Source organism: Lynx rufus, unplaced genomic scaffold (assembly GCF_022079265.1).
Source record: "Lynx rufus isolate CCGP_SWC_20201006 ecotype Redwood Valley unplaced genomic scaffold, mLynRuf1.p SCAF_7, whole genome shotgun sequence".
Lineage (NCBI taxonomy): Eukaryota > Metazoa > Chordata > Mammalia > Carnivora > Felidae > Lynx > Lynx rufus.
Window position 1 is genome coordinate 141,063,050 of NW_025814889.1, and position 19,578 is coordinate 141,082,627.

The 19,578-nt window shown below is 57.4% G+C and overlaps 1 pseudogene; it reads left to right on the forward strand.

Annotated features, from left to right (window-relative positions):
* Nucleotides 1-6,116: 6,116 nt before the first annotated feature.
* Nucleotides 6,117-7,591, forward strand: LOC124502013 (60S ribosomal protein L36a-like; annotated as a pseudogene).
* The last annotated feature ends 11,987 nt before the right edge of the window (nucleotides 7,592-19,578 follow it).

The following is a 19,578-nucleotide window of genomic DNA, read 5'->3' on the forward strand; positions in this document are numbered from 1 at the left end:
CCGACCAAGAAACAGCTCCGAAAGCAGTCAGGCTGGCCCAAAGTGGGTGGGGGAGTAGCTTCCTCACCCAGCCGCCTGCCGTCTCCTGGGCCGTTTCGAGGCCGAGTGCGGGCGTCTGGCTGTGGCTTAGTTGTTGGCGTCGAACAGACGCCGGTTCGGACAGCAGTGCGGCCCAGGTCGATGCAGTGAGTTTTTTGACACGTGGCAGAGAGAAGTCTGGCCCTCGGAGGGCATTGCAGACGCGGCCGTGGGCCCCGCAGGGGGTCCACTGCGGCCCGCCGGCCCCAACCCGGGGGTGCTGGGCACTCCTTTGCAGAAACCAGACCTTTCTCTCAGGGCACGTTTCCTGAGAAGGTTCTTACCCACTCAAGGTGGTTTTCACGCTGACGGGATCCAGGTCACGGAACAAGGCACAGCCGACAGATAAGCCCCTTCTCAGGGCCCTGCCCACGGCCCCCCAGGCAGAGGGAGGCTCGGGGGTGGCCGCCGCCTGGGAACGGCGAGAGGAGGCCATGCGGGGTCTCTCCTTCCTCGGTGACCTTCGGGCAACGGCTCAATCCCGATCCGTAGGCAGGGGTCACACAGAAAGGCCCCCAGAGAAATCTGCTCAGATGAGGGCCACGGTCATCACGACGCGTTTATTTCAAGCACAGACCCGTAATTCCTGTTCACCCCGTTGCGTATGTTTCAGAAAACAATCCTTCGGAGCAAATGCAGTAAATGAGATCTGGCGCCCTCATCAGGACCCTGTTAGCGGTGGGGTCCCCTCCTGTGACCACGTGCGTTCGTTCGTGGAGCCTGGAAATGGCCGAAGCGTGGGGGCAGCCTCACCTGCCGAGCTCGAGGGTGAAAGAGGGGAAGGGGTCCGCTGAGGGGGTGCGGACACGAGTTTCCCGAGCTCCTCGGCCTCCGTCTGTGGGTTTTCACACTTGGGAACCCCGGCCGGGGTCCCCACTCTCCAGAGGCCCCGTGCTGCGTGCCCGGGGCTCCGGAAGCCTGTTTGAGCCGAGTGCACCTGCAGAAGGCAGCACCGGGCTGCATGGAGCTCCTGGGGAAATGAGCCCGCACCCCCTCGAGGACGCCGAGAGCGAGCCCCCTGCCTCCCCGGCCCTGCCCCGCTGCAGGGTGGGAGCTAAGCAGCTCAGGCACTGGTCCCTCCCCTCGAGCCCCCCGCAGACCCTCACCTCTGGCCTCAGGGCAGCCTGCTGGGCCCCGCCACCCCCACCCGGCACCGCACTATGCCTGCCTTTACCCCCAGACCCCCACTCAGGTGGAAGGACGAGGGTTTCCTAGGTTTGGGCACAGGTGGTCCTCGGAGAGCATGGCCTGGACATTCCAGAAAGTTCCAGCATTTGATTACACGTATGTAACATCTCATGACCAAGACAGACCAGGTGGCGAGGTGACCCCTCGCTCCATCCACCCGTTCTCCCAGCACTGATTAGGCACCTACTGCGTGCCCGCACCGTTCCAAGAGCGGCCGGGAAGAAGCATGAAGAGACAAGGCTCTGCCCTCCGACCGCACCTTCCCGGGGGTTCCTGGGGGCGGACAGACGACAGAGGACAGAGGTGGACGGCACCCAAGTAGGCGGGTGAAGCCGCCGCTGGAGGGACAGTAAAGCCGCAGCACCACCCGGGGCTTCTGGACAGCACGTCCCCACGGAGGGCCCGGGAGCCCAGGAGGATGGCACTCTTTCCTCTGTGTCGTGGGCACGACACAGGACTGTGCTTTGGAGACTGTGAACATTTCAGCTATTAATTCTGATTATTGCTCATTAACTAAAATTAAAAATTAAGCGCGCATGCGTTTTGGCACCGATCTGTTGTTTAGAGCCGCCGGTGCTCCACAGCCGATTCGGAAGACGAAACCGAGAGACGCGCTGACGATCTTTAGGACATTCCGGACGCTAAATCTTTCTTAGAGACAAGTCGACGCAATAGCGACTCGGTTTCTGTGAATTAATCTGTGGACGTAAATATTCAGAGAGAATTCGGCCTGTCAGAGGACGTTAAATGGGTCGTATTTAATTCACATGGGAGTCGTGACTCATTTCTTTTGTTGTGTTGAGTTCTTCTCACGTTTTTGCTTTGTTTTGCAGTCACACAGGTCACTGTCCCCGGGTGAAGGTGCACGTGGGTCACCATCTTTGCGTGGCCTGACCTCAGGAACGGTCCCCGTACCGTCACCCTGAGTAGACGCTATCTGTGTCCAGCTTTTGGAATCAGCCAACAGACCAAGTGTGGTCCACGTCCTCGTCGGGGGCCTCAGGGTGGGAGCAGACGGGGCGCAGAAGGGGCAAGGGCTCCTCAGCTCCAGGGGAGACCCCGAGACCTGAGTCAGGGAGCCGGCTGGTCAGCCCCAGGCCTGTTCCCACAGGGCCTCACACCCCGAGAGCCGGGCGGGCGCGGGTCAGGGGAGGCGGGAGCCCTTCTCACTGCGGCCTGCAGGGGAGCGAAAGCGAAAGAGCTACCTCAACAGACAGCGTTTGGCGGGCGGGCATCTCCAGGCAACGTTCCAGAAACACCTGGAGTTGAACAAGAGACACAAAGTGTTGGTTACGGCCCCCCCCACCTCTCTTCTGGACAGACCCGGGTGCCCCCGCCCCCACGTCCACTCGTGGCACAGCGGTGGCCCGCTCCTCCGACCTTCCACCCCGGACCCCAGAGCTCCGGGTTTCATGCCTGGAGCCCCCCCACCCCCCAGCTGGGCAGGAACTCGGCTCACAGATTTCTACCCCCGCTCCAGATGGATCCCTCGCCCCACGCGGGATCTCCACCTCAGCGGCTTCCCACAAAGACCCTCCGTGGCATCAGCGTCCACGCTCATCACACTGTCCCCCACACCTGAGCCCCGTGAGGGCCTGGCTCGCACCCAGTACGCGGCACGGGCCCTCACCTCCTCCCGCGGCCCTGCAGCCGTCCCGGGGCGGCCCTGCCCTCCCCGCGCACAGCCACATCCCTCCGGCAGGGCCTACCGTAGGCTCAGCTCGAGGCCCGCGGACGGCACTAAGATGTTCTGGAAGGATCAGATCGTCTGGCTTGCACACTGACCCCGGGCCCGGCACCCGACAGCTGCCACGTCTGATTAAACCGTGATGCATTGAGCACGACTCGGCGAGCGCCAGCCCGTGAGCGCGGGTGATGAGGCGCCAGCGATCCAGAAGGGACAGCCAGCACCGGGCACGCTGTTCTTCCGCCGCAGCCAGGGAGGGGGCTGCCCGCATCCCCGCTGGGGGTGAATATCCCGTAAAATTAGCCATCCGGAAGGGCAAGTCCAAAAACGTGGCATCGCCCTCCGGATCCTGTTGTGTTCTGCCCCTGAGACGTCGGAGTTCTTCTTCTGATGGGAGGGGCTGCTTCTCTCCACGCTTGAGCGGGTGACTCTGGCACCCAGCTCAGCCGTGCAGGCACTGCCCCCCAGGGGCCCAGGGACCCCTCCTCGATGGGAGCACCCCTCCCCCGCTGGCTGCAGAGGCACCGGCCCACCCCCCACCGTGTGAGCCCGGCCAGACCGCAGGGCCAACGGGATCCCCAGTCATCGGCGGACGGGGACCCTGGGTACAGAGCCCCACACGAAATCCCCGGGGCATCCCGTCTGGCAAGCAGACCAGCGGACGGAACTGGGGCCAACGAACCCCAAACCCGGCCAGCCAGGGCCCCCGAGAAAGAGCCCAAGTGGGACTGGGAAGGGGTGGCCAGTCAGGGACCCCGCGGCGGCCCAGGTCCTCCCTGCCGCCCCGCGTGGTGTCCCACCCCCCCATCGCAGCGGGTGGTCAATAAGCCTGTGTGGAATGTTCTCCAATCAACGCAGAGGCCTGTGGTTAGTCTCCCCCTTCACGGCTGTGGAGCAAATGTCGCCGCCCTGACTGCCCGTTCTCTCGGGGTCACTGGTCCCGAGGAGTGGGGCTTGGCCTCCCAGTGCACCAGCGGCAGATTTAAGAGACTCGGCGTCGTGATCAAAAACATAACCTAACGAATATGCACACAGAACACAGAGGGTCACACACCCTACCTACTGTTTTCAGTGCTCATGAAATGTTCATGACGGCTGCCTGGAAGCCGGGCCATGAAACCAGCCCCCACGTATTCCAGGCACTGACGTCCCGGGAGGGGTGTTCTCTGAACTCCTGGCAGGAGTGATCAGAGTCCCCAGGAGTCTGCAAACAGAGAAATAATTTCTAGAGCAGAAGACAAAGGACCGAAGTTGGAAGCGTCTCCATAAGCGGTGGGGCCAGATGTGGGCGGTGCAGCTGACGTGGCCCCTCGAGGAAAAGTGGCCTTAAACGCAGCCTCAGAACTGATGTTTCCAGGAGTGAGAACAACAAAATAAACTGAAACACTTAGAGGGGAAAAACAGACACAACATCCAACATTAATAAACTAGAAAACAACTATACAGCAGAGAGGAACAGAACGAAGTTGAGAAACTTCTGGAAACTCAAGACGTGAAACAGACGCTACCAATATAGCATAAGGAGATCACAGCCGCTTCGCGGGCAGGCACTGAGCAGACGTCTGCGAGAAACTTACGGCCCATAAATTTGATATGAAGTATTTTTTAATACTTATTTATTTATTTTTGAGAGAAAGAGAGAGAAAGCAGGGGAGGGGCAGAGACAGGGAGAGAGAATCCCAAGCAGGATCCGTGCTGTCAGCACAGAGCCCAACACGGGGCTGGAACCCAAGAACTGTGAGATTATGACCTGAGACAAAGTTGGAGACTTAACCACCTGAGCCACACAGGCACTCCTGGCCGATAAACTTAAAAATTCAGATGAAATTTCTTCCAGAATTTGTCCGAAATTTGGACAGATTCTTAGGGGGAAAAAAAGTCTTCAAGAAGCAATAGAACCCAAGAGCCCTACGGTCATTAGAGAAATCCATCCCGTAACAGAAATGAGACCTTCTTACAGGGGTGCGTCCAGGCCCTCGTGGCTTCACAGCAAGTCCTACCCGGCCCTGCACAAATTTCCCAGAGATGAGAAAGAGAAGAAACTCTCCAGAGGTCCTCATGAGGCTAGCATAATTTCTTGCCAAAAACCTACTGAAGAGAGTTTTTAAAAGAAAAATTTCAGGGGCGCCTGGGTGGCTCAGTCGGTTGAGCGTCCGACTTTGGCTCAGGTCATGATCTCACAGTTCATGGGTTCGAGCCCCACGTCGGGCTCTGTGCTGACAGCTGGGAGCCTGGAGCCTGCTTCGGATTCTGTGCCTCCCTCTCTCTCTGCCCCTCCCCTGCTCATGCTCTGTCTCTCTCTGTCTCTCAAAAATAAATAAATGTTTAAAAAAAGTTTTTTTAAAGAAAAATTTCAGGCCAATCCAACCCATAAACATAGACACAAAAATCATAAGCAAAACATAATCAAACCAAATTTACCAGGGGAGCCTGGGTGGCTCAATCTGTTAAGCATCCAACTTTGGCTCAGATCACGACCTCACAGTTTGTGAGTTTGAGCCCCGCATCAGGCTCTGTGCTGATAGCTCAGAGCCTGGAACCTGCTGCAGATTCTGCCTCTCTCTGCCCCTCTGTTGTCTCTCTCTGTCTCTGTCTCTCTCTCTCAAAAATAAGTAAACATTTAAAAAAAAATTTTAATAATTAAATAATAGACTAGGACTTCATGTCAAATGGATTTGTCCCAGAAATTCGAGGTCTCACACAGAGCAGATGTGACTAGCCCCACGACAGATGAGGGAGAACAAGACATACAGAAAAAGAATCTTAAAAACCCACCATTAAAACCAAATAAATAAAAACCCAGCACTCGTCGAAGCAAGATTCTTAAAACGTCAGTTAATTAAGAACACAAGATAACTTTGATCACCCAAGACGTCACACTCGGCTGCGAGACAGTAAGATGTCTCTGACGTGAAGAGAAAATCCGACCCTTGTTTCCATCGCTGCAACTCACACACAGGCTGGAGGAGAAAAAGGAAAACAGCAAGAACAAAGGACAAGGATTGAAAAGGAAGCCAGGACAGTACCTACCCACCGATGACAAGAGCAGTAACTATAGATACACTGGAGGTAGCAAGACCGCAGAGGACAAAATTATTTCCACATTCATAAACAGCTAGAACATGAACATTTTGCAAGGTACCATCTACAAGAATATGTTAACATGGGTGAGATCTGGAAATGCATCTAACAAAGGAAGCCCTGAGACATCCAGAGAAATTTAGGACCCATCACAGAGAAGCACTTCAGAAGAACAGCGTGCTTACAGGAATATCCCGATTGATAGATCGGAAAAGCCAATATCGTAAAGACGTTGACCCCCCCAAACCATCTGCAATTTGTGGAACTTGACAAGATGAATCCACAGTTCACATTCAAGTGCAAGGGTCAGGAACGGCTAAAGCGTTCTTGAGGAACCCTAATAGACAGTTGCAGCCATAAAACCACAGTGGTTCGGACAGGGTGGCGGTGGCCCCAGGTCAGACAGAGGTCAGTGAAGAGTGGAGTGACCAGAATCAGAACAAGCTTCCATGGACACCGACACATGAGAGGGGTGGAGGCTGAGAGCCGCCAGGGAGCACAGTTCAGTAAGCGATGCGGGGCCCCGGATATCCACGTGAAGACCCAACCCCCGCCACGCCGAGGGGCCAACAGAGCTTTCCCGCAAAGGACTCTAGAGTAAATATTTCAGCCTTGGCAAAGCCACATGGCTGGCCTCTGTCTCACCACTGAGCTCTGCCAGTATGTAAGCAGCCATGTGGAAACTTCTGGGCATGGCTGGGTCCTGATAAAACTTTATTAACAATAATAGGGCTACATTTAGCGCTGGGGCTATAGTTTGCTAACCACTGCCATACCCAAAACTCAATCCTCCTGAACCACAGACCTAAAAACAAAAGACAAAACTTTATAGTTCTTAAAAAATAAGATACAAAAATACCTTTGTGACCTCAGGATAGAATGAAGCCCTTCAAAAGCCCAAAGAAAAATCCCTAAATGTCAAAGGAAAATGTGGATTTTTTTTTTAATTTTTTTTTCAACGTTTTTTATTTATTTTTGGGACAGAGAGAGACAGAGCATGAACGGGGGAGGGGCAGAGAGAGAAGGAGACACAGAATCAGAAACAGGCTCCAGGCTCTGAGCCATCAGCCCAGAGCCCGACGCGGGGCTCGAACTCACGGACCGCGAGATCGTGACCTGGCTGAAGTCGGACGCTCCACCGACTGCGCCACCCAGGCGCCCCAGGAAAATGTGGATTTAAAAAAATAACTTAAAAGTAAGAACCATGGCTCTTTCTGTGCCGATAGCCTTCTCGCAGCCGTGGTGAATGTTCCTAAAACCCGCCGGACTTTCTGCAAGAGGTGTGGCAGGCACTAACCCCACAAAGTGACACAGTACAAGAAAGGCAAAGAGTCTGTTTATGCCCAGGGAAAGCGGCGTTATGACAGGAAGCAGAGTGGCTACGGGGGGCAATCTAAGCCGATTTTCCGGAAAAAGGCTAAAACCACAAAGACTGTGCTGAGGCTTGAATGTGTTGAGCCCAACTGCGGATGTAAGAGAATGCTGGATATTAAGAGATGCGAGCATTTTGAACTGGGAGGAGATAAGAAGATCAAGCGCCAAGTGATCCGAGTCTAAGCTTCATATTTTGTTACGTTATGAAGATAATAAAATCTTAAGGTTATGTTCACTTCATCTGGTTGCAGTTGGTCTTTTGAGCATGAAAAAAACTAGTGCCCTCAATAAAATTCCATTTGTGGGGAAATTTATGCTTAAAAAAAAGAACCATGGATGATTATACTGTATTATACAGTTGAAATTTTCTAGAGTAGAACTTAACCTTTCTCAACAAAAATCAAAGAAAATAAATAGATGGATGAATGATGAATGGATGGATAATGGGTGGATGGATGGATGAAAAGGTGGATGGATGGATGGAAGGATGGAAAGATGGATGGATGGAAGGATGGATGGATGGACGGATGAGTAGCAGATAGATGGATGGATGGAAGGATGAATGGAAGGATGGAAAGATGGATGGATGGATGGATGGAAAGATGGATGGATGGATGGATGGATGGATGGATGGATGGATGAGTAGGCAGATAGATGGATGGTTGGATGGTTGGATGGGTGGGCAGAAGAATGGATGGGTGGATGGATGGATGGATGGATGGACGATAGATATAATAACAGATATACTAATTAGAGAGTTGGGGAAAATTACCTCATAAGGTACACATATATCAAAACATCATGATGTACTTTAAATATCTTATAATTTTGTCAATTATAAGTCAATGAAGCAGAAAAAAATAAGAATTAAACAAGCTGACACTAGGGGCACCTGGATGGCTCAGTCGGTAAGGGCCCAACTCTTGATTTCAGTTCAGGTCATGATCTCACCGTTGTGAGACTGAGCCCTGCGTCGGGTTCCGTGCTGAGCACGAAGCCTGCTTAAGATCCTCTCCCTCCCGCTCCCTCTGCTCTTCCCCCACTTGCACGCATGCATGCGCACACGCTCTCTCAAATTTTTTAAAAGAATTTTTAAAAAACAAGCTGACACTAAAAAAATAGAATCTCTTTTAATTTGTGCAGTTTTTTATAGCTCTGATACATTTTACGATTTAAAGAAAATGTTTCAAAAAGCCATAAACGTTTTCCGTCGGGCATCCACCACATTTTAAGCAGCCCCCTCCCCAACCTCGATGGTCTGTAAAGGGAATCCACGACACTCCCTGGGTTCAGAGCCGAGTCCGCAGTGAGCCGTCAGGGCTCAGGCGGTCTGGGGCTTGGGGAAGCCCAGCCCTGACGACCCTCCAGGGCCAGCCAGTGAGGACAGCTTGGGAGAGCCACCAACCAGCCCACAAGCGACCCGGCAACCCGGGCCTCACCTTGCGCTCAGCCTGGGCCCCGCTCCTTCTGACCCAGCTTCTGGGGGGCTGGCCGGCTTGAAGGGAGGGATCCCCACTGGGGACAGCAGGGTCGGAGCCCCGGGGATGGCCATGTGCTCCAGCAGGCCTGGCCACCCAGGCCCCCGGCTCGCACACGCACACACGCCCCACCCAGCCCGGCCCCCACCCCCTCACGTGCCCTCCTCCCTGTCACACGGGTGGGAAGAGAAGCCTGGCTGGAAGAGGGAACGAGACGGCCCCCCGGGATCAGGTGACGGGGGGTGGGCCGGCCAGGACCACCAGGAGGAAAGTAAGTCAACCATAAGATAAGCCCCTCATAGGCCAACTCGGGGCCGAGCGCAGTTCTCAAAGGCCCCGCAGACACGGCGGAAGGAGCCGAGCACAGAGGGCCCTCCGGCCGGGGCAGCTCCCGCACCAACGTGCACCCCACGCCAGGGGGGCTGCAGGCCCCGGGCACACACACGGCACTCACCGCGTCGTGCGGCCGGCCTGGGTGGATGTGTCCCTGCTGACGAGGGGCGAGGAGACCCGCCTCACCTGCAGCCCGTTGGCCCCTGAGTGTGGGAAGACCTAAAGCCGGACCGGGGTGCCCTCCAGTCCCTTCCAAACCTGCACGCGCTGCTCCCTAATCCCAGCGGCTTTTCAGAGCCTGTTTCAAATGGCTCTGTTCTCGGGGAGTCGTCACAGGTACGTCAAAAACCATCCAGATGTCAAAATTTAGCTCTCCGTCTTGGCCTGGCAAGAGCGGTTCTAACATCTCCCAGAAACCCAGAAGCACATCGTCGCTCCGAAATGTCCTGTTTGGGGGAAAACGGTGGGGTCGCGGGTGCTGGGGGCGAGCATCCTTACGCGCTCTCCGCAGAAGCCGGGGGAGGACGGGGACAAGCTGGCAGCTGCGGTCCCGGCGGCCCCTCGTCACTACCCGGGCGGAAACCAGGGCGTCGTGAATCTCGGTGGGAAGAGACCCCTGCTGCCCGCACACACCAGATGCTGGCAGGACGTCTGGAACCACATCGCGCTGGTTTATCACGGGGTCCCCGCGCCCGCCGTCCCACTAATGGCTGTGGCCCGTGTGTGGAGAGACGGGGCTCTCACTTGGGAAAATCGGAAGCCTTCCGAGCTCAGTGAGACCACAGCAGGTGAAGGCAGGGGGTCGGCGGCCACTTTGTCCACAAACGAGCCCCTCCCCCGTACGGCATCAGCCACACACCCGGTCCTGAGGCTGTCGCTGCAGGCATGAGGAAGGAGGCTGGGAAGGTTCTGGAAACCGCCCGCTGAGCGCCCGCCTGGCTCGTCAGCACCGCCTCCCGCACAGGTGGTTCCCGAGAAGCCGGCGGAGGAGGAGGGACACCACCTTCGTTCTGACATAAAGGCTTTGTAGGAAACGGAATGTGAGGTAAAGGGCTTGTGTTTTCAAACCTAAAGGACACCCGGCGGCCAAGCAGGCACGAGGCGGATGGATGTGCCTCATCACGATGAGCGGGGACTCGGCCTGGGGACACCCTGTCACGCCGACCCCGAGAGCCGTAAACGCGTATTTGAAAGTTCCGTTCCGCTGACACGTCCCGAGGGCCCAGCACCGTGTCAGGTTTGCTAGAATCTTCGTTGGGGGAGGGGCACACCCAGGAGGTGAGCCACCCCCCCCCAGGGCAGGGGGGAAGGAGGGGCCCACACCCGCGGTGCCAAGGGTCGGCTGGCTGGCCCTGAACCACCTCAGGGGACCCGTCCTTGTCGGTACCCAAGAGCCCCGCCCTCCCCTCCGCATCCAGCCCCAGGCGCCCACCACCCAGGCGCCAGAGGGACAGAGAGAAGGCCGGGTCCTCACAGCCCGTGTGCTTGGCCCTGTCGGTTTGTGTCACTGGGGAGACACGCGGGGGCACCAGGGTGGATGTGGCTTCCTGAGCTGGCAGAAAGAGGCAGGTGCAGGTCGGGCCTCCCCGTTCCTGGGGGCTCCCGTTGCCAGAAGGGAGGGCGGACGGGGGCCCAGGGACGAGACGGGCTGCACCACCAAATTCCCTGACTTGTAACCAGTCAAGCCACGGTGAGGCCCCCGTGCGCCGCGCCCTGGGCTGGGCTAGGGGCTCTTCCGTGGGGAACCCCAAGTCAAACACCGCTTGGGGACAGAACACGCCTGGGAGGGTCCCCGAGCTGCGGCCCGCGCTCCTGGCGAGGTCACGTAAAGGAGGACACTTCCGGGGTGTCTGAGACAGAGCCCCCAGGAAGCACACCCCCCAAGGTTCCGCCAGGCCTGGGGACACCTCGGGAAGGCGGCCTTGCGGGCGGGCGGCAGGGACACCGTGGCCCCAGGCCCACCCCAGCGGACGCAGCAATCACGGAAGACAGTGCAGCGGCAGAGACCCAGGGCCGTGCGCGCCGGCGGCTCTCACGGGAAGTCCTGCGCCAGAGGCGTGTCCCCGGGAGCTGGGACCCCACACGCCCAGTCCCCAGGCCCCAGAGGAGCCTCTGGAGGCTCCAGGGTAAATGACACGTGAAACGGCGGACAGCCGAGGGGCCCGAGCAGCGCAGCCCCACACGGCCCGTGAGTCTGCACCTGCGGGGACAACAGGGGTCCGCTTTGGCTTCCGACCACTTTTAATGAAGACGGAGGAGAGGAGTCCCCACGGCACGCGCCCGGAGCCCCAGCTGCGTGGACATCGAGATCGGAGACCCCACAGCCCCTCCGGGGAAGCCGGAGGTGCGGCCACAGAAACATGGAGACTGAACCCACTGGTTGGGGGTTGAGGAATGTGGGGGGTTGGATGGGGTCCCCCCCAAAGTTCATGTCCACCTGGACCTCAGAATGTGGCCTAATTTGGAAATGGGGTCTTTGCAGATGCAGCCAGTTGAGGATCTTGAGATGAGGTCACCCTGGATTGTGGGGGGCCCTGCCACAGTGATAAGTGTCCTCACACGGGACGAGGGTCCACGGGGGGGCCGAGGCAGAGGCTGGGGTGATGGGACCCCAGGCCCAGATGCACCCAGACCCACACAGGCAGCCTCCAGAGGGTCACAGCCCTGCCCACGCCTGGGTTTCCGACTTGGGGCTCCAGACGGTGGGAGGGTGAGTTCTGCTGTTTTGAGCCACACAGTCTGCAGTCATTGTGTGGAGGGCCTGGGACTCAGGAGCGGGGGCCACGTCCACGCAGGAGGACAGACAGGCAGACAGACGGAAGGAAATGATTCCACAGGAGAGACAGAAGTGGGTGCTTGAGGCAGGAGGGGCCCGCGTCTCATAAAACAGGTCACCTCTGGGCACGTGAGGGGCCTGTCGGCCTGGACAGGACTTTCTACTCAGCCTGGTTTTCCAGCCTCTTCCTCACGCAGCCCCGACGGCCCAGCCGTGCACACGCACGCGATGTCGTGGGTCCCTCGGCGCTACGGCCCCTTCAGACTCGCTAGTGGAGACTCGAAGAACCTCCGGCGGGGGGCTCAGGCTTTCACGCACCGTCAGGGGGCATCCGTGCGCCGCACGCGAGGTGTTCCCGCTACAACCGCCAGCTCCCGCGTCTGGCTCGGCGTGAAGTGTGCACCCACCGCCTGGCGCGTGGACCCCATGAGAAGCCAGATCGGAGCGTCTCCTGGAAACGCGACTTCTCCCTTCCCCCGCGGAGCCTGAACGGCCGCTTCTCGGGGTCGGAGCAAAGAGACCCCACCCACGAAAGGGGAAGGCGAGTCATAGCGCCCTGGACCCGCAGCGACGAGAAAATACGGCCCGGCGAGAGGCCAAATGCACAGGGAGCTTGAGGGGGCGCAGAAGGGTCGTCGTCCCGCTGTAGGGGGGCCGCGCCACGATCGACGCCAAATGCTCCCCGGTGGCCCCACGCGGATGGGCCAGGAGGACCCCAGATGAAGACACGCACCCTCGTGTGGAAAGTTACCACCGTTTCGGGCGCCTGCACGGCTCGCTGTTTAAACATCTGCCTTCGGCTCAGGTCGTGATCTCACGGTTGGTGAGTTCGAGCCCCGTGTTGAGTTAGCTTGAGCCCTGGGTTAGCCCCGCTTCTCTCTCTCTCCCTCTCTCTCTAAAAAAAAAAAAAGAAAGCTACCGCATTTTCGTGACGGTGCGTCCGACCCACTACCAGTGAGCTGCGGAGACCAACCCCACAGAGGGCACGGCCTGGGCACCTGCCTCTGTCTACACCGAGTTTGCACGGGATGGGGAGGCCCGGACCGACTTTCCCCTCTCCACGTACACATTTAGCTGCTACGACCATGTTCCCGCCCTTCTGGTCCTGAGTCGGTGCAACTGAGACACAGGAGTGTCCTTTTGGCCAAATGCCCCCACTTACCTGCAGCAGTGTGGGGCTCAGTGAACGGGGGAGGGGTAGTGAAGGTGAAATAAATGGGGGCTTTTTTTTTCAAGGTGGTTTTGCCCCATTTAGCAAAAGAGACAGATGGTGTGGTCGGGCACACGTCTGAGGAACTTCCCATCTCAGAAAAGGTAGGGGAGGACCCAGGGGTCCCTTCTCAAAAGAACTCAAAACTGTTTCCAAAATCACGGCTTTGTGGCTATTCATCAAATGGATTAGAGAAGCACAGGAGTGTGGCCCCACGGCCCCCGTGCCCCCCTCCTGCCTGCCAGTGTCTCCGAAGCGGAGCATCTCATGTCCACTTCTGAGGGGCATTCAGGCTGGCCCCGGCCGCCAGCTCATACGGGTTTACTCTCCCACCTGAGCCCGCCACTGCCTCGCCAGACCTGGGGGCGCTCGGCCAGCACAGTGCCCCGTGCGTAACGGACCTCTGTGCCCCGGCCTTGCCCACTGGTGTGAGCTGTATGGCCGGTGCCGACTCCCCACACACCATCTGTGCGACATATCACACACCTGAGATGCCCTCTTAGCGCCATTAACAGACGCGTTGAAGACATAAGCACACCCACATCAGAAATGAGCGAAACATCGTAATAGGAAAACACTAACTTCCTGAAGGCAGAAATATGAAGCAGGAAACATGAAGATAAACATGAGTTTTCGCTACTGTTGAATCCTGGAGTTGGATGAAGGGTTTAGAGCGTTCACCGTGTTACCCAAGTAAACAAACAAATTTAAAAATATAGTAAGATGGGGGGGGCGCCTGGGTGGCTCAGTCGGTTAAGCGTCCGACTTCAGCTCAGGTCACGATCTCGCGGTCCGTGAGTTCGAGCCCCACGTCGGGCTCCGTGCTGACAGCTCGGAGCCTGGAGCCCACTTCGGAGTCTGTGTCTCCCTCTCTCTCAGCCCCTCCCTCACTCGTGCTCACTCTCTCTCTGTCTCTCAAAAATGAATCAACATTTAAAAATAATTTTTTTTAAATATATAGTAAGATGGCCGATCCTGATGGTACCAACTGGGCCGTTTCCAGAAGCGTGGCGGAAATTCTACTCTGGTAACTAAAGAAGTGCAGACTGAAACACCACAAATACCTTCACCATCCATCAGCCGCCAAGGTAGAGACGCAAAGGCATAAGAAGGGCCGTTTACCCTGCGAAGATTCAGGAGAAAGGAACTGGCATCTGTGCCCCTGGACAGCGAGCAAAGTGGCCAAAACTCTCGGCAGGGAGAATGTGGGAAACCACCCTGTGGGAAAGTTGTGCTTCGACACTAATTAGAGACGGGCCCAGCAGGCGTTCACAACAAAGTGCCTGATAACCTGAGGCACCCATAACACACAGGGCAGCAGCCCCTGGTGGGGAAGCCCCTGCACTAACATAAATAAATACCAGACCCCCAGATGTTAATATAAATATGGGACCTACAGATACTGTCCCAGTTTTGTGTAAAGAACGTGAGGTAAGTGTGCCCTTCGCACACCTACGGGAAAGCTGGACCGTCACACGCCCAGGCGATCCCTGTGGCGCTGGGTTATGTTGTGGCCACGGTAGCACCCATGGGGAGGGCGCTGGTGGACATGGCCCCCCCTTTACACCGGAACCCCCAGTCTCCCGGGGCCACCGCCCACAAGGTCCTCCTCGACCGCGTGAAGCCCGCCCAATGTCAATCTGGCCCGTTCCCACATTTGTAAAATGGGGGGACCCCCTAGGATCCCTGGGGGGAGTAAGGGAGTCCTCTGTTCACAGCTGTGTCTCCCAAAAGCATGCATTAATGTCCTTCTGCCCATAACCTGTCGATGGGACCTCTTTGGAAAGAGTCCTTGCCAAGAGCACGTGATGAACCTGACCATCAGCAGAGCACGTCTCCAGAGGGTGAACTGCGTGCATTTTATCATATTTCCACCCACGGCTATTTTCCCTATAACACCCGGTGCTCCTTACTTGCTCCTTCAACCTTGTTCCGAAAAGGCAGTACGGCTGCTCGGGACACAGGCAGCTGTCCACGGTCACCGATCCCAGAGTCGACCGCCACAGCAGAAGCCGCGGTTTCTGCTGAACTGAGCTCACAAGAACAAAGAAGACACGTTAGTTTGGGGCAGACGGATCAGGAGCCCCCTCTCCTGCGCGCCTGGGAGAAGCCAGCTCAGGGAACCCGTCTAGACAATGTTTTGACAATAGGCTGCTTATATTATGCACTACTTTGCCTGCAAATTTCACTCCTGGGAAACTGCCCCGGGGGATCATCTCAAATACCGGAGAGGTTTCATGCTCACGGCCCCGGGAAGAGGCTGCCCACTCACCGGGGGTCTCGCCCCACCGTCCATCTGCTGTGTCTGAGACCCACACCTGTGTCTGAGTTTTGTGGAAACCTCCAGGCATCTGACCTGAGTTTGTGAGTCAACAGCACTGGCACGAGGCCCAGAACTTGGAGACGTGTGGCTCTGGAGGGTGGAGACCCGACCTGTCGGGCGCCCCAAAAGCAGCCCAGACGAGGATCCACACGCAACAGCTGCCGTGGGAAGTGGCCGGAACCCCACCCCCCCCGCGGGGCTCAGGGAGGTGAGACAGGGAGGGAAGGGCCGGTGCAGCCTGCAGCCTCACCTGGGGGGCACAGAGGCACGAGGGGTCCGAGGGGGCTGAGGGCTGCGGGGGAGGGGCCCCGCTCTCCAGCTGTCCCAGCCCGGGCAGAGGGGACCCCCTCCCCACAACCACCCTCGGGCATCAACGGAGAAGCAGACGCTGGCGGCTGGGTCCGGGCAGCACTGGCCACTCGGCGTCACCCCCAAACACCGAGCCCCGATTCCCACCTTCGGGACCCGCCCTTCACTTCAACCCCTCAGGAAGCCCGGGGGTGCCCCTCTGGCCCCGGCAGCCCTCCGTCTCCGGGCGACGGCCACCAGCTCGGCTCACCGCGGGGAGAGGTCCCCCGCCCAGGGCCACGGACACAGGGTGACACAGGACTGTCCCACATCCAGTAGTTTCTAAATGCCCGGAAGCCTGGGGACTGCCCAGAAGATCTCATCCCTGCGCATCTTCATTTCAAAGAAATTATTTCTAAGTGATTTAGAGAACTCACTTCCCCGTAAATACACGTTTGACATAGTGCAGAGCAGAGCCCGATGCGTGTGTGGGTGTGGAAACCTACACCCAGCCGCAGACCCGCGTCCCTCGTCACAGCCACCCGCGGTTCTCTCCGGGGGACTCAGGGCTCCGATGCGGACAGTGACAAGAAGCGGAAACAGAACGTTCTCCAGGAGTCTGTTCGCTGAGGCAGGGGAGCAGAGGAGGCCCCAGCAGGCCCCGGGAGTCACCGGCCCGGCCTGTCTAGGCCCCCAGAGCCCCTCGGGGACACTGAACCTCATCCCCTTCCTCGACCCGAATGCTGTATCGGTCCGCGGCGGGACACAGAGGAAGTGCAGGCTTGTGAAGAGCAAACAGAACAATGCGGACAAGTGTCCCCGATGATCTGGGAAGTGGCCGGTGGCACAGGTACTCCGGCCAGGACTCTGCCCCGGAGAGGCCCCGTCCAGCCACCCCACTCAGTCGTGGACTCCACCCAGGGGACCCCGCGTTCGTGCACTCTCTGTGCTCTCGAGACTCAGCAGGAAAGAGGGCCTGAGCCGGGTCTGGGCAGCGTTCTCTGGGGGCTGGGGGTCCACCTGGACCGGCCGGTCCCACCCCCACCCCCTGGGAGCAGCCGAGGGCCGAGCCCTGCAGGAAAGCCACCCCGCATCCCAGACTTTCCTGCGGAAACAGAAACGATGTTCCCGAAGCAGTAACGACACTGAACCAGACGGTTACTCCCAAGTCTTACAGCAAAATAAGGGTGGTTGGTCTCCGGAGGAAAGCGCTGAGGCATTCGTTTCTGAAGGTCCGTGGTGCCCCTGAATGACCTCAGGGAAAACAAAGGCCCAGCTGAGTCATTCTGCAGACAAAGGCCCCAGGATGGTGACACGTGTGACCAGCAGAGGGTGGAGGGAAGTGGAAGGAAGGAGGCAAGGGACCGAAGACAGCAGCTGGGGTCACACAGACCGGGAAGGGACCCCACGCGGCCACCACAAACACGACGTGCTTCACAAAGCCGATAGAGGCTGATAAAAACATCTTCCAACTGGACAGAGGAGCAATTAGGCGGAAGAACCCCGCCTGAATGTGACCTTCAAATAGTGCGGCAGGGACGACGGACGGGGCAGCAGGGGGACGCGAGCACCAGGCACGGACACAGCCCACACCGTTCCTCTAAACCAGGGAAGATCTGCAAACACCGGTCACAAACGAGGTCCCAGAACAGAAACCACGATAACCCGGACAGAAGCCACAAGTGCGCGGACAGTAAGTCAACACCAGGAGACAGGACAGAAACAAACAAGGTTTAAAGCCGGATGGTGCAAGTCTACACAGTTTCACACGCACACGAATAATTCTCTGGCTGCAAAGGAGATCAAAATCCTAAGTAGTGAGCTCCCCAGAAGTACCAACAAGGGGTTCCGTGAGTGGGAACGTGAAGGGCGGTTCTGGGGATGCCCAGTCCCGATGCCGAAATCAAGCGGGATTGTGAGGACCACAGACACCAGAGGAACCAGAACTTTTCCCTCCACAGCCTTGGAAAACAGCCAGTTCTCTGGAAAAGCCGGGGAAAGTAGGCAAAACTCTGAAAACCAACGGCAAACACCAGGTTACAAAACATGGTTACTTACAAAAGAACAAAGGTGTTCGTTCATCTTCAGTAAAGTGTCCCCTCAGGGCCCGCGGCACGGCTCTGCCCATGCACTTGAGGGTTCCAACAGGACTCATGTCTCTCTGGGAGACTAACCGGCTAGAAAGAGGATCCAAGACCCCCCCGGAAAATGGGTTTGAGCCCAGAGTTCCAACGATGAGTGCTTGAGAGTATCAAAACGACGACGTGGGGACTAATCTGAAGCACAGAAACCAGGGAGACTGGTTTGAACCCGTCTGAAGCCAGGAAGACTCTAATTCCAGAAGCCTGACACACAGAACAGGACGCACCGTGGCCCAATCTCACCTGCAAGTAACTGAAACCCCAGCAATGCGGGCTCAGTGGCACATTCCGCGGGCTGCACGCCTTGAGCACACAGAACCTGTACTCCGCGTTCGGGCCAGGTTTGCATGAAGGCAGACAGGAAAATGGGAGGCAGGGGGGAGTGGGGGGGAGCAGCCTGGGGTCTGAGGAGCTATTATGACATTTCCAACAGAGCATAAAACTTATTTGGTAAAAATCAACTCTTCTTGATGCAGAGAGAGGAAGAAATATTTTTTTTAATATTCTAGGAATAAAATAGCATTCCTTTTTAATGATAAATATTATTGGGGCGCCTGGGTGGCGCAGTCGGTTAAGCGTCCGACTTCAGCCAGGTCACGATCTCACGGTCCGTGAGTTCGAGCCCCGCGTCAGGCTCTGGGCTGATGGCTCGGAGCCTGGAGCCTGTTTCCGATTCTGTGTCTCCCTCTCTCTCTGCCCCTCCCCCGTTCATGCTCTGTCTCTCTCTGTCCCAAAAATAAATAAACGGTGAAAAAAAAAAAAAAAAAAATTTAATGATAAATATTATTTCTCAGTTATTCGTTCCCAAGGGTAATGGTGAAAATCTCCGTTACACGCGGGCTGCAATACCCACCATCGTTTAACGCGACTTTGTCGGCTTTCATCAACACACAACACACAACACACAACACACGACACACAACATACAACGGAAAGCAGAGTAAGAAGTATCTGCAGGTGTTGTAAACCTTGAAAACTGGGGGCAAAAAATCCACTGAGAAACTGACAACAACTCTAGCGAATTTGGGAAGCAGACAAACAGAAAGCCGAGCTGGGACCCGGGGAGGGAGGAGCATCTGTGACCAGAGGGGTCAGGGCAGGGACCCCAGGGCCCAGAGGCAGAAGTGTGTGCCCGGGTGGGGCGGGGAGGTGGGGGGCAGGGCTGCCCCTGCTCACAGGGTGACTCCTGGAGCCTCGAGGCCGCAAGTGGGTGAGATGAGACCCCCACGGGGGCGCCCCCAGGCCATGTGCAGCCGAGATCACTGCCCCCAGGCCGGTGGTCAACACAGAGGCCCAAGTCCGGTCCTCTCCTCTCCCAGAGACAGGCCTACTCCTCCCCCCTTCTTGGGCCCTTTGACGCCAGGATGTGACTTGTGACGGGGGCCCCCAAGTCCAAACACTGTGCCCCTGGGGGAGCTGCATCTCCCCATGCCTTAGTGTCCCCGCCTGAAGAGGGGGTCGAGGATTGCACATCTGTGAGGCTCTAACAATTGCTCAGTGAACGCGGGGACAGTCACCCAATGGGACAACCCCCCCACAGGATCATCGGGGCTCCTCGAACAGCTGCACCTGACCCCCAGTTGCACCTGGGCCGGGGTCCCTGTGGGGGCCGGGCTGGGGC